The sequence below is a fragment of the Orcinus orca genome, chromosome 3 (genome assembly GCF_937001465.1).
Source record: "Orcinus orca chromosome 3, mOrcOrc1.1, whole genome shotgun sequence".
In the NCBI taxonomy this organism is placed as follows: domain Eukaryota; kingdom Metazoa; phylum Chordata; class Mammalia; order Artiodactyla; family Delphinidae; genus Orcinus; species Orcinus orca.
The window spans coordinates 10,110,038-10,123,472 of NC_064561.1; the positions used below are offsets into that span (position 1 = coordinate 10,110,038).

The window sequence follows — 13,435 nt, forward strand, 5'->3', positions numbered from 1 at the left end:
TATATTTAAAACAGAACTTATATTGAAAATATCTAGAGACTTCTTATAAGTTAGTTATAAAAAGTCAATTAACTCAATATTAAATGTGACAAGCATCTGAAGTCACATTTTTCCAAGTAAAATATACAAATGATCAAGGGCATATGAAAAGATTCTGGCCATTATTAGTCATCAAGGAGATGCAAATCAAAACCACAATGAGATTCCATGTCACAAAAACTAGGATGGCTAAAATCAAAAAGTGAGGTAATAAGTTTTATCCAGGATAGATGGAGAAATTTGAACTCTCATACAGGTTGGAATGAAGACAAAATAGCGAAGCCACTCTGGAAAAAGTTCTGGGAGTTCCTCAAATATTAAACCTAGAGTTATCATATGGCCCATCAATCCCACTCCTCGGTATATGCCCAAGAATATGAAAATACTTATTTGGCCAAAACTTATACATGAATTTTAGAGTAATGTGATTCGTAGTAGCCAAAAGGTAGAAACATCTAAAGTTCCATTAACAGATGAATAGGTAAACAATGTGTTTTACCCAATCAATAAAATGTTATTCTGATGTAAAATGAAGGAAATATTGATTTATAATTTTCCCTTGAAAAAAATCATGCTGAGTCAATCAAAAGACCATATACTATAGAATTCTTTTCATATGAAAGACCAGGATGGAGAAAAAGAAAGCAGATTAGTGGTTTTCTAAGGCCGGGGATTGGAGGAGGAAGATGGGAAGATTAGCGGTGACAGCTAAAGAGTAGAAGAGTTTCTTTTTGAAGTGAGAAAATCTTCAAAAATTGACTGTAGTGATAAATGCATGTATCTACAAATATACTAAAAGCATGAAAATGTATACTTAATGGGTGCCTTCCACAGTATGTGCCATACATTTCAATAAAGTTGTTCAAATAAGTCAATGCATGAAGTGTTTTGCAATGTAAGAGTTTTGCAATTAAGTCTCCTGGGAGTATAAGAATTTCCAGGTTAATTAATATCCATCACTTCACTTAGTTATCATTTTGTTTTTTTTATTTCGCTGTGCTGGGTCTTAGTTGCAGCATGCGGGATCTTCCATCTTCCTTGCAGCATGCGGGCTCTTTTAGTTCCAGCATGCAAACTCTTAGTTGCGGCATGTGGTATCTATTTCCCTGACCAGGGACGGAAGCCGGGCCCCTGCGTTGGGAGTGCGGAGTTTTACCACTGGACCACCAGGGAAGTCCTAACTATCTTTATTTTTGTTTGTGTGGTCGGAATGCTTAAGATCCACTCTCTTAGCAGGCATGGAGCGACTGGCAGGCCTGGCTGCTGCAACGAATGGCTTGGCTGCCGCCGCCTTCTCCAGCTCCGCCACAGGGGTCACAGTGGCCGCGGTGCTGTCCTCGAGTTTCCAGCGTGAGGAGGTGGCCGGTGGAGAGAGGCATCATGTTTGAGGCAGAGACCCTGAGGCAGCCTCGCAAGTGGCCTCCTTCATTGCTCTTAACAATGCCATCACCCTGTGGCAGTTCCTCCTTCAGCTCCTAAAGGAGCCTCAGAACGATCACATGATCTGCTGGACTTCTAATGATGGGGAGTTCAAGCATTTGCAGGCAGAAGAGGTGGCTCGTCTCTGAGGGATTCAAAATAACAAGCCTAACATGAATTATGACAAACACAGCCGACCCCTCAGATACTATTATATGAAGAATATCATTGAAAACGTGAGGGGTCAGAAGTTTGTGTACAAGTTTGTCTCGCACCCAGAGATTTTGAATACGGTTCCTATGCCAGCGGGCAGGCTTGAGGGAGACTGAAGTTTTACGCATCAGTGAAGTCAGCAGCGAGAGCTCCATAGATGAAGAGAATGGAGGGAAAAAGAAGCCACCGCAGCCTGGTGCCAAGACCCCTAGCTGCAGTGACTACAGACACTCTGGCTTATATTCTCCATTTACCCTCAGATCTTTGAACTCCTCCAATAGGAAGCTTTTCAAATCTATAAAGGTTGAGAATCCAGCTGAGAAATTGGCAGAGAAAAAAATCCCCTCAGGAGCCAACACCATCTGTTACCAAATTTGTAACACCTTCTAAAAAGCCACCAGTTGAACTTCTTGCTGCCACCAGTTCAACTGACCCAAGTATTTCTCCATCTTCCAAAGAAACTGCCCAAGCGCTGGAGACTTTGTCTTCCCCCAAACTGCCTTCGCTAGAAGCACCAACTTCTGCATCCAGTGCAACTGCCACTTTTACCACCACACCTCCTATTTCGTCCATTTGCCCTTTTCAGGAACCTCCTAGAACACCTTCACTACCGCTGAGTTCCAACCCAGAGATGGACCCAGACATGGACGCAGACATGGAGCCTCAAGACCAGGATTCAGCTTTGCCAGAAAAAGACAAAACAAGTAATTCATCAAGGTCCAAGAAACCCAAAGGGTTAGAACTAGTACCAACCATCATGATCACAGGCAGTGATCCAAGCCCACTGATTATTACGCTAGGATTATTTTCACAGACACCCTTCTCGACTCTGAGTGCCTTGGTCTCCAGTATCCACTTTTGGAGTACCCTCAGCCCTGTTGTTCCCCTAAGTCCAGCCAGACTGCAAGGTACTAACACACTTTTCCAGTTTCCTTCTGTGCTGAACAGTCATGGGCTCTTCACTCTGTCTAGCCTGTATGGACCTTCCACCCCTGGCCCATTTTCCACAGATCTACAGAAAACAACCTATGCACTTGTGGAATGGGAGAAACAACGAATAAACAGAGAGACATTGAACATGAATATATTTAAAGTGTGCGATTAATACTTCCACAATGATGATAATAGTCTATTGTGATTTCTGCCATTCCCCATTAAAATGCATTTTTTAGGGTTCCCTTAAAAAAAAAGATCCACTCTTCATCAATTTCAATTATACAATACAGTATAAGTGTATCAGATCATCATGTTTTAATCTTTAAATGCAGTTTTATTAGTTAGTTATACTTCAATAAACCTGAGGGGAGGCAGGAAGACTTTTAAGGTATTTTCCAATTTTCAGTACAACTTACAGTTTTTCTTCTATCAGTGGAAATAGGAATACAATTGCCTTGAATGCTGACATTTCGAGGTTTTCTAGGCACACAGGGAACACTGATCTAAAATAAATTTCCTTCCAGTGTAAAATGTACAGCTGAAAAGTTAATGCACACACCTCACAGCTTGTGGTTTGACTGAGATTCGTCCTGGCACCCAGCTAGGACTGAGTGAAAGCCAAGTGCTCTGGGATTCTTTAGCTTAAGTACCTAATGAGTGGGGATGGGGAGGGATGGGTGGAAGGTTCAGCGTTGTCAAGGCGCAAAGATGAAACTGGAGCCAGTCTCTTTATTACAAACGGTGAGTTCACATCTAAGTGTCTGCCTTTCTTAACAAGAAGCACGGTTCCATGCCGGGGAATCCCAGGCCAGGGAAAAGTTCTGTTACAAACCTTAAGTGCCAGGCGGGGACAGATTCAATCCCAGCGGCGCTAAGTGATTCTGCTGAGTCAGGCTTCCTCTCGCAGGTTGTCACTCAGGTACTTGGGGGCGGGTTATTGGGAATCTGTCCAAGCGGGAGGCCGCTGGGGCAGGTAGGTGGGGCGATGCTCCGCACAGGCGTGGATGTCCTTTTTTTCTCCAATTGCGCCTAGACAGAACTTTTCCCTGGCCTGGGATTGCCTGTGATAAGAGGATGGCCCAGGCCAGTCCTGCCTGGAAGAAGAGGGTCTTATGTCCTCCAGGGATCATAAGGTGTAAGGCTGTGTGGCCAGGCATGGAACCGACCTGCAGAATAGCTCTTAGTAGGGCTGGCAAGAACTCATGAAATTTCCAGAGCGCTCCCCGCCTTCCCAAAGTCAGTTTCCCCTCTCCGATTCACATCATCTATCAACTATTCTTCTCCCGTGGTGTATTTTAAACACACCCAGTATTTTAATTGTTTATCCTATTTGCGCAGAGTCGTGGATTGCACTGGGGAGGGGGGCGGTCTGTGGATGTTTTACACGAGGGGAAAGCCGAGAATAACCACTTGGAAGTAGGTGTATGAAATCCCTTCTCCTCCCAATTTTTTTTTCTTGGAAGAGACATCCTATGGGAAATCATTTTGTGGAGGGTTTTTTTTTTCAAACTTTTCTGGACGAGCTAACCTGTGACCACTGCCCATCTCTGGGTTAGTGCCCTTCAGAAGATTTACTCACTTATTTAAATTTCTTTTTTCAATAGTGTAAAATGTACTTAATTAATAGAGCTTGAAAGACCGTATAAAATATTTTCAAAGTGGCAAGAAGGGTAAATTTCAGGGGGAAAAAAAAATCCAGTGTTACATTCCAGTATTTAAGAATTTTTATTTCACAGGCTTCCGTGGTGGCACAGTGGTTAAGAATCCATCTGCCAATGCAGGGGACATGGGTTCAAGTCCTGGTCCAGGAAAATCCCACATGCCGCGGGGCAACGAAGCCCGTGCACCATGACTACTGAGCCTGTGCTCTAGAGCCCACGAGCACAACTACTGAGCCCTCGTGCCACAACTACTGAAGCCTGCACACCTAGAGCCTGGGCTCTGCAGCAAGAGAAGCCACCAAAATAAGAAGGCTGCGCACTGCAACGAAGAGTAGCCCCCACTCGCCGCAACTAGAGAAAGCCCGCGCGCAGCCATGAAGACCCAACGCAGCCAAAATAAATAAATAATAAATAAATAAATAAATAAATATTGAGAAATGTCCTTTTGGGGGGCTTGTGGATACAGGAGCTTTTTTCAGTTTTCCATTCTATTAAACACTTGGAATAAATTTTAATGCATGGCAAGGTTGTCAAAGACTACACTTTTATGTAAATTATGATTTTCCTGTTTGCTTTTTGTCTTTCCTTCTGACTGGTATTTGTTGAATAGAATTTGAATTAAGAAGAGAGACTTGCGATAGGACAAGAAAAATCTAGAGTTGGAGATACCTTGCCTGTGAGTAACGTTAGGGCCTAGATTTTCCAGAATCAATCCTCTTTGTGGTTCCTTGTTAGAATTTACCAACAGCTCATCTGTGTGTGATTTTAAAGCAGATGCAGAGAAGGCATTCTTCCGATTTTGGAGCCACCACACTGGGAGACAGACAGATACATAGAAGCTTCAAGGACACCATCTTCCAGCTTATTTTCCAGATTCAGTGCCCTTGTAGTCAAGAGCATCCCCCAAACCACCATCAACTTTTTGATTTTCATTTTCATAGAAGTGATTTTCCCCTGGTGTCCCACATGAAGATCCATGAGAGTCTGATTTTTTTCTGGAAGGCTGCATGTCTCCACTGAGAAAGTATTTCAGAGTTTTACGATTGGGAGTATTTTCTGATTCCACTGTTCTCTAGATTATACCTTTATAATGTCTAATTTGTGTGGGAAGCACTTGATGCTGTTCACAGTGCTAGGGAGTATGTTTTCCTGATTCACCATGATATTTACAATAGTGCAGCCAAAAAGAATTACATGGGAGTTTGATATTTGACTTTTAATTGGATTTACATACCTAGTCACCCTTCCTGGCCCACAATGGATAAACAAGTTAGGAAGGTTTACTCATGTTCCTTTTTCTGTGCCAGTGTGTAAGAGGGTCAAACCTTTAAAACCTGTAGGCTCTACTCCTATACACCTTAAAGGGGCAACACATGAACTTTTGACAAGCCAGCTTAACCCACTTAACCTTGCCCTACTCTCCTTCAAAAGTATTTTTGTGGAATAATACTACTTCTATTAACTTAATGCATGTGTCAACAACAGTCTTAACATATGATCATATTTATTTTAGGTTGGGTGTTAATCCTGTCTTCAAAGGGCAATGATAAAATGGAAGATAACCCATGGAAAATACCTTTTAGGTATTGGACAGGTATTCAGCATAGGAAATTTTTAGAAGATGAGGATAAGAAATTCAAAAGTAGAAATCCCAGTATGATGTATTTAGGCACATTGGTCACAAAAGAAAAACTCTGAAACCAACTCCATGGGCACTAGCAGTAGAATCAATAATTGAAAGTGGTATAGTCTTAGAAAGGAAAAATAGAAAAAAAAAACCCGAATGGATGGTTTTTCTTCCAGTATGTAAACAGCTCTGAGTGATTATTCTCATCCTCACAACTGGGAAAAAACTGAACAACGAGAAGAGCAATATCTCTTCTTAGATCCATGACAGATTGGAGATTACACGTGTTAACTGAAAGAAAAACACATGATGTGAGATCTGTGACTTTGTTTTATTTATGGACTTACTGAGGACTGTAGCAGGAGACAGCTTCTCAGGTAGCTTTGAGGAACTGCTCCAAACAGTAAGTTTGAAGTTCCATATACCAGTGATTTAGAGAAGGGGTATGTGCACTCAAGCACACATTTTTGTAATAGAAGGTTACTTTTAGTCATGAGGAAGAGATATCTTCATTGATGATTTTAGCGCTTTTCTAAGTATAGGAAAATGCAAAATTGGGGTTCATAAAGTTTTTACTGACAATATCTAACTATCTAAAGTCCTGTTTTTCCACTTTTCCCAGAGCACAGGGTGCCTCATTCCTGATCTCATCCCTGAATTCATTTCATAGTGTGTGGGAAGTCAGCAACTGTATCAACTAATGGCTTACTTTTTGTAGAACTGGGTGGTGTTTGACATTATTTTTATTTATTTACTTGAAGTTTATTTTACTGAAGTATAGCTGATATATAGTATTATGTAAGTTACAGGTGTACAACATAGTGATTCACAATTTTATAGTCATAAAATACTGAATATATTCCCTATGTTGGACAATATATGCTTGTAGCTTATTTATCTTATACATAATAGTTTGTACCTCTTAATTCCCTACCCCTGTCTTGCCTCTCCCCCTTACCCTGTCCCTACAAGTATGCACTAGTTTGCTTTCTGTATCTATGAGTCTTTGTCTTTTTTGTTATATCCTCTTGGTTTTTTTTTTATTTTTTAGATTCCACATATAAGTGATATCATACAGTATTTGTCTTTCTCTGTGTGACTTATTTCACTTAGCTTAATACCCTCTAAGTCCATCTATGTTGTTTCAAATCACAAAATACATTCTTTTTTTATGGCTGAGTAGTATTTCATTGCATATATATACCCCATCTTCTTTGTCCATTCTCCTGTTAATGGACACTTAGGTTGCTTCCATATCTTGGCAGTTGTAAATAATGCTGCTGTGAACATTGGGGTGCATGTATGTTTTTGAATTAGTGTTTCCAGTTTTTTCTGGATATACATACCCAGGAGTGGAATTGCTGGGTCATATGGCAGTTCTATTCTTAGTTTTCTGAGAACTCTCCATACTGTTTTTCAGAGTGCCTGCAACACTTTACATTTCCACCAACAGTGTAGGAGGGTTCACTTTCTCCACTTCCTCACCAACACTTGTTATTTGTTTTCTTTTTGGTGATAACCATCCTGACAGATGTGAGGTGACATCTAATTGTGGTTTTAATTTGCATTTCTCTGATGATTAATGACATTGAGCAACTTCTCATGTGCCTGTTGGCCATCTGAATGCCCTCTTTGGAAAAATGTCTATTCAGGTCTTTTGTCTAGTTTTAAATCGATTGTCCAGTCATGTGATCTTTTTACGTGTTTTGGATATTATTAACGCCTTATCAGTCACACGATTTGGAAATATTTTCTCCTATTCAGTAGGTGTTCTTTGTGTTTTGTCCATGGTTTCCTTTGCTGTGTCACAGCTTTTAAGTTTAATTTGGTTCAATTTGTTTATTTTTGCTTTTATTTCCTTTGATTTCAAAGACATATCCAAAAAAATATTGCTATGATTTAGGTGCAAGTCTGCCTGTCTTTTCCTCTAGAAGATTTCTGGTTTCTTGTCTTATATTTATTTATTTTTATAATTAATTAATTAATTTTATTCTTGGCTGCTTTTGGGTCTTCGTTGCTGCGTGCCAGCTTTCTCTAGTCGCGGTAAGTGGGGGCTACTCTTCGTTGTAGTGCACAGGCTTTTCATTGCAGTGGCTTCTTTTGTGGAGCATGGGCTCTAGGCACACGGGATTCAGTAGTTGTGACATACGGGCTCAGTAGTTGTGGCTGGCGGGATCTAGAGCACAGGCTCAGTAGTGTAGTTGCTCCATGGCATGTGGGATCTTCCGGGACCAGGGCTTGATCCCGTGTCCCCTGCATTGGTGGGCAGATTCTTAACCACCGTGCAACCAGGGAAGCACTATATTTAGATCTTTAATCCAGTTTATTTTTGTACATGGTGTTAGAGAATGTTCTAATTTCATTGTTTTACATGTAGCTGTCCAGTTTTCCCAGCACCACTTATTGAAGGGAGTTTCTTTTCTCCATTGTATATTCTTGTTCCTTTTTGTAGATTAACTGACCATAATTGGGTGGATTTTTTTCTGGACTCTTATTCTCTTCCATTGATCTTTGTGGATGTTTTGGTGCCAATGCTATAATGTTTGATTACAGTACATTTGTAGTTTGGTCTGAAGTCATGAAGCATGATTCCTCCAGCTCTGCTCTTATTTCTCAAGATTGTTTCAGCTATTCAGAGTTTCCAAACAAATTTTAGAATTATTTGTTCCTGTTCTGTGATAAATGTCATTGATATTTTGAAAGGAATTGCATTGAATCTGTAGATTGCCTTGTGTGTTATGGTCATTTTAACAGTATTAATTCTTCCAGTCCATGAACACAGTATATCTTAACATCTGTTTGTGTTGTCTTCAGTTTCTTTCATCAGTGTCTTACAGTTTTCCAAGTACAGGTCTTCTTACCTACAACATAGGTTTATTCCTAGGTATTTTATTCTTTTTCATGGGATGGTAAATTGGATTGTTTCCTACATTTCTCTTTCTGATAGTTTGTTTTTACTGTATAGAAATGCAACAGATTTCTGTGTATTATTTTTTTATACTGCAACTTTACTGAATTCATTGTTGAGCTCTGGTAGTGTTTAGGTGGCATCTTTAGATTTGGTATGTATAGTATCATGTCATCTGAAAGCAGCAACATTTTTACTTCTTCCTTTTCTGTTTGGATTCTTTTTATTTCTTTTTTGTGTCTGATTGCTGTGGCTACAACTCCCAATGCTATTTTGAATAAATGTGATGAGAGTGGGCATCCTTGTATTTTTCCTGGTCTTAGAGGATATGCTTTCAGCTTTTCACCATTGAGTATATTAGCTGTGAGTTTGTCATGTATGGTCTGTATTATGTTGATGTACGTTCCCTGTGCACACCCATTTTGAAAAGTTTTTATCATAGACGGATGTTGAATGTTTTCAAAATCTTTTCCTACATCTATTGAGATGATCATGTGGTTTTTATTCTTCAATCTGTTAATCAGGGGAGCTCTAACCCAGATCTTCTCCACCTCAGTTACAGGAGGAATTGTCAGTTTAATTACACACCCCAGCAATAGAATCTGCATCACAAAAGAATGACCCATTATAGGCCACATAGAAAAAGAATGCACATTATATCTCCTACAATAAATCGACCCCTTCAACTACTCACCCAGTGAGCAACTGTCATCACCCTGAACTCTTGTTTTTCTCCAATGGAGTTTCCATTAAAATAACCCTTCCCAACTTCCTTCTTTTTCTCAGTGAAATAATGTTCCTCTGCTTTGTTTGTTGGTCTTGACTATGGCTTCTGTTGTAGCTTGCTTGCAACTCAGGAGCTGCAGTCCTTTTCTATTTCCCCATAAACCCATTTTTACTGGTAAAATAAATGACCATTTTATTTTTAAGGTCAATAACGGGGTGTGCCACCTTATTCAGCAGGTCGTAATCTGCATATCCTTAATTCAGTATTGGAATCTGTCCAACCAGGAGGCCTCTCAGGCAGGTGGGTGGGGCGACCCTCAGACCAGCTTAGAAGTCCTTTCTCCCACCACACATAAGGTAGCACGCTGTGTAAGCTTCCCAGGCTCTGGAGACCCTCACATATACGCACTAGTCATTAGAGTCGTTAGAAGGGACTCTGACCCAGGAAACCTCGAAATGGTGAGTGTGGTGCCCTGGGGTGCCGAGACGCAGAGAGGGGCTGGTCGGAACTGGACATCTTTTGAACTGGCCTCTTCATGGTCACCGTTGGAATCAGTGGATACTTGTGGGTTTGGGGTACCGCTCGGACCTCAGTCCCCTCCAGCTGTGGGAAGGGGGTTGGCCCCCAAAGCCAGGATCCCGGGCGTCCTGTCCCGTTACTTCTCATAGGAATTTCCACCCTGGAGCCTCTCCCCGCAGCTCTGCACCCGTAGCCCCTCTTCTTCCCCACATTGTGCCAGGCGAGTGTAGGTTCAATCCCAGCGCCTAAGCGTGGTTTTGCCGGGTCAGGCTTCCTCTCGCAGGTTGTCACTCAGGACAAGGGGGCGGGGTATTGCGATCTGTCCAACCCGGAGTCCCCTGAGGCAGGTTGGTGGGGCGTTGCTCCGCACCCACCTGAATGTCCTTTTTTTCTCCCAAGGCCTGGCAGAGGTCGAACGCTGTGTATGGTTCACTTGCTCTGGAGACTGTCACATATCATCTGTCGCCCTGTGATCTGTGCTGGTCATGGAGTCGTTAGTAGGGACTCAGACCCAGGAAACATTAATGATGAGAATCCAGAATAATCTGACTGAACTTCAAAATTGGGACAAATATCACTTTACAGCTCTTTACCATATCATTGTAATAATAATATCACCCTCCCCCTGCACCACAGACTGTCAGAATAGAGGCACGAATTGCATCCTGGGAAATCTCCACCCATTTCCATGAATCAGGAAGACAAAAGACTCCTGCCTCATATAAGCACATTCACCCATTTCTTTTTTTTTTTTTTTTTTTTAGTGGACCATTTTTAAAGTCTTTATTGAATTTGTTACAGTATTGCTTCTGTTTTATGTTTTGGTTTTTGGCTGTGAGGCATGTGGGATCTCAGCTCCTGGATCAGGGACTGAACCCACATCCCCTATCTTGGAGGTGAAGTCTTAACCACTGGCCTGCCAGGGAAGTCACCACCCACTTCTATAAAAAGCTTGTCCTCACTTGTAATCAGAGAGAAGGTGTCTTTAGAGCATTAGCTCCCCCTTCTCTTTCTCTGGCCATTGAATAAAAGCCTGTCTTGCTTGCACCAAACTCAGTTTCCTTATTGGCAGCTCAAACCTGAGCAGGAAAGAACTCCCTGACCCAGTGAGGGTTCGGGGGCAGGGGGGTGTTGGTTCAGCTAGGGGCCCAGGAGGGGAGTCTCCAGTCTAATGCAGTAACAAATCTTCTTTAAAATTTTTGGAGAACTTAGTGTTGAAGCCACTTACACAAAAGTAGAGCCTAGATTTATTTTATGGGTGTTTTTTGTTTACCAACTCAACCACTTCACTCTATAGTTCTATTCTGATTTTGCTTTTTGTCTTGAGTTAGTCTCAGTTGCTTGTTTCTCCTGAGGAATTTATGCATTTCTTCTAAGTTATCTTATATTTTGGCATACAGTTGTTCATTGAATTCCTTTATAATCCTTTTTATTTCTGTAATGTCCATAGTCATATCCCTCATTCTTTGTGATTCTATGAATGTGAATATACCCTCTTTCTCTCTAGATCTATCTAGCTAAAGATTTGTCAATTTGTAAGAACTTGTAAGAAGACAGGGTAAGGGGGTCCCTAGAGAAAGAGAACCAGGCATGACTTTCTTGACAGACAAGAAGCCATTTCTGGCCTAAGCCATTTTGTGATCTAAGCTTGGCCGGAATGCTTGCCCTTGAATAGATCTCAGTAATTAACCAAAATAAGGGAATGTAAGAACAAAAGAAAAGGATCAAGTAACCATAGGTCAGGGATAAAACAGCGTCCTAGTTCCTCAAGGGTACACATAAAAATCTGATACATGTCTTTGAGTTCTGCAGGACCTAAGGAAGGCCCCCAAGTGAAGGATGGAATGATGGTGCTGACCCTCCTGACTTCAGTCAACTAAAGCTTGGACTCTGTGAACCTTTGCCCAAATTCCTGGCTGAATTCTCCTCTTCTCAAGCCCCTTCAGAATATGCATGTACCCATAGCTTAGAAGTTCTCCAGTTTTGCTGTTCTGAGTGACACTGCTTTGGGAAAGATCCCTGTGTTCTCCTTACTTGCTGCAAATAAATCCTTTCCTCTCCACACCTTTGGCTTGGATGTGTCTTTTGCCTAACACCCACCAAGAGGCAAACCCAGCTTTTGGGTAACAAACTCACTTTTGGTTTCATTGGTTTTCTCTACAGTTTTACTATTCCCTGTTTCACTCATTTCTACTTTAATTTGTATTAATTCCTTTTCTCCTTGTGTTTAAGACCTCATCTTTACAGTCTCTTGAAGTACATACAGGGTACTGATTTGAGGTCTTCCTTCTCTGCTAGTAGAGATATTAATGGCTATAATAATTTTTTCAAGGTTCTGTTTTAGATACAAGCCATAAAGTTCGACCATGTTGGAATGATGTAATGTCCCTCAATATGCCTAATGATACCTTTTGTATTCAAGTCCATTTTGCCTAATATTTGTATAATCTCTCCAGTCTTCATGTTGGTGTTGTTCACAGATATATCTATCACAGGCTTTTATTTTCAATTTGTTGGTGTCTTTGAATCAAAAGTGTGCTTCCTCTACATAGCACATATTTAGATCATGGTTTCTTTGTTTAATCTGAGATGACAATCTCTTCCTCCTGTTTGGGCTATGTAAACCACTCACATTTAGTATTAATACATAGTGGCAATTATACCTGCCACTTTACTTTCTGTATCCTACAATTCTCATGTTGTTTTTAGTTCTTAAGGCCTTCTTTTACATTAAGTGAATATTTTCAAGTTTCCACTTTCTTTTTTTGCGATACGCGGGCCTCTCACTGCTGTGGCCTCTCCCGCTGCGGAGCACAGGCTCCGGACGCGCAGGCTCAGCGGCTATGGCTCACGGGCCCAGCCGCTCCGCGGCATGTGGGATCCTCCCGGACCGGGGCACGAACCCGTGTCCCCTGCATCAGCAGGTGGACTCTCAACCACTGCACCACCAGGAAAGCCCATCCACTTTCATTTTTAAATGACATCTCCATTATACATTTAAAATTTTTTTAGAGGTTGCTCATTTAACATATATGTATTAATTTTAAAAATGAGACTCAGATTTATGCTAGCATAATTCCAGTAATATATGGAAACATTACTCATATAAAGCTCTATTCCCTTTTGCCATTTTTATTACTGTTATGCAGATTATATCAACTTATGATATAACCCGGAAATACTCTCACACTTATGTACAATCTGTGGTCATCTCCTTAGCCTAGTACAGTTACTCCCACCTTTATGCTTTTTAATGGCAAACATACTACATAAATATTACACTGCTATATATAATGGCCTAGTAACACATTACATACATAGGATTTTACACAGTACTTTTGACATCTGCTAAAAGAGAAAATATGTATTGATTCTGCCTTTTCTGG

General features: G+C 41.0%; 1 pseudogene; it reads left to right on the forward strand.

Annotated features, from left to right (window-relative positions):
- Positions 1–1,130: 1,130 nt before the first annotated feature.
- On the forward strand, positions 1,131–2,776 carry LOC105748372 (ETS domain-containing protein Elk-4-like; annotated as a pseudogene).
- Positions 2,777–13,435: the final 10,659 nt, after the last annotated feature.